Genomic DNA, 2,039 nt, shown 5'->3' with positions numbered 1-2,039 from the left:
CCCTCTCTAGTACCTAGCACAGTGTCATAAGGACAGTTGGCATTTCACGAATGCTTGCTCACTGGGATTGCACAAGAAAAGGATTGCATGGGTCAAAGGTAGGCTCGGTGGAATCCCAACTTTACATATGGGCAGGATGGCTATGAATCTCAGAACCTGTCTGTAGGTTACCGAGGTGAAAACAGGGCGGTGGAGTCGACAACAGGCCTTTCCCATACATCTCCCAGCCCCTTTGCTTGCCCAGAAAGGCAGAGATGATAAAAGCACAATGATTTAAGCTGTGCCGGAGTGCACACACATGGGGCCGTTTATAGATGCGAATCGCACGATACCAGAGGTCTGCGATGAGAAGTCAGGCATCTTGTGGTGCTGGATGGACCTGCTGTTGTACAGAATCAAGTTTTTCAAGCACTTCATTTTACAGAATCCTGAACACCTGCGTTGTGACAGGTGTTATGCTACATGCTGGGCTGCACCTACAACCCGGTTTGCAGGACACTTTATTGCAAACCTGGCAAATGGCACCAGACACCAAAAGGATTCTTGATTTCTATAGGCCAAGACTACAGGTTTGAACGCCAAATGTGAGAATCTGCTTAGACATTGTGTCACTAGTACGCTGCAACGCGCGACTCAACCCTCCCCTGTGTACTCATGAGCTGGGGTTTGCTAAGTAATTTGCTTGCTGGGTTGGGAGGGCGCCTTTGGGAGTTCCCATCTTTTTTGATACGCAGCAGGCAGAAAGAAGAGCATCCCCCACCCACCCCTGCCCCCCATTCCTTTGTCTCTCACTGGTAAGGGAGGAGGAAATCTGCTAACATCAATTTTTCATTCCCTGGGCTTGGTGGGGGAGGAGAATGGCTGGCTGCACTGACTGCGAGGTCCACTGGGGTAGGTATGCATTAGCGTTTGTTAGTCATTAAACTTCCCTGGTAGTTGAGAAGCCAGAAGGCCAGTGATGGTCTTATCAAGGGAACGCGGTAAATATGCCTAGGAGTTGGACAGCGGGAGAGAGGATCACCGTATCTTCATTAATAAATAACAGCAATACTGCGCATCGGCAGGGTGAATTAGCTCATTTTATTTTTAACTTCAAAGAAATGCTTTCATATCTGTGATCTCATCTCACACTACACATTATTATTTTAAAAGTCCTCTCTCAGGGCCAGTCCTTCCAGGCCTTGCAAAGCCAGTCGGTGTGAAGATGAGGAAGACCCCCCTGAGGCTAGCTGACATCCTTGTCAGAGCAGCCCAGCTCCCAAGCTCCTCCAAGTCCCTGGGGGTCTCTTTCTATTGGTTTAAAAACTAAACTGAAGGCAAAGATGAATCCACACACTAATTTCAAGCTGTGCTGAGAGTACACAGAGACTCGGGCAAGGACGGGAAGGACTCAGCCAAGGAAATGAGGTGACCGGCAGGGCTGCCTTTGGCATCTACACAAAGAGTATTTACTAGCTTAATTCCAATGGAGAGTAGCAGCCAGGAAAGCCCAGAATTGAAGCCCTTAGTGGTCTCTTGGGACTGAAAAGCCAGTCCCTGTTTATTTACCGGGGTGGTTGACTTATGCCTACCCTCGCCATTCCCCAGGCACGGGCTCTCCTTTCCAGCAGGAAATCTGTCTGCCTTCTCACGTAACTTTTCTGCTTTTCCTGTTGGACTTCCTCTTGAGGAAAAAAACCCAAATCATTATTTACCCTCAGGCTTGGCTGTGGACCCGTGAAGTACCCCCGGATTTGAATTTATCCCAGAATGTTTTCCTTTAAGAACTCAAGTAGCAGTAAACAACAACACCTGAATCTTCCTGTTTATTTTCTCCTAAAACCAACCCCAGGAATTTAACTGTGTGTCACCTCTAATGGAATGAACAATGTAAAGACTGTTTCAGAATCTCTTACCTGGCTAGCTGATAAAGCTCTTGGATAATGTAGGCTGCGGAAAATTCTTCCACCCTGATTATTACTCAGGAGGCAGAGATAATTAGTGCCTACCCAACCTATCATTAACGATTTTAATTCTGCTCTTTCTTTCTTTTTTTTTTT

This window comes from Echinops telfairi, unplaced genomic scaffold (assembly GCF_000313985.2).
Source record: "Echinops telfairi isolate 266 unplaced genomic scaffold, ASM31398v2 ScPeMD7_18;HRSCAF=68, whole genome shotgun sequence".
In the NCBI taxonomy this organism is placed as follows: Eukaryota; Metazoa; Chordata; class Mammalia; order Afrosoricida; family Tenrecidae; genus Echinops; species Echinops telfairi.
This window is presented reverse-complemented; position numbering follows the sequence as displayed.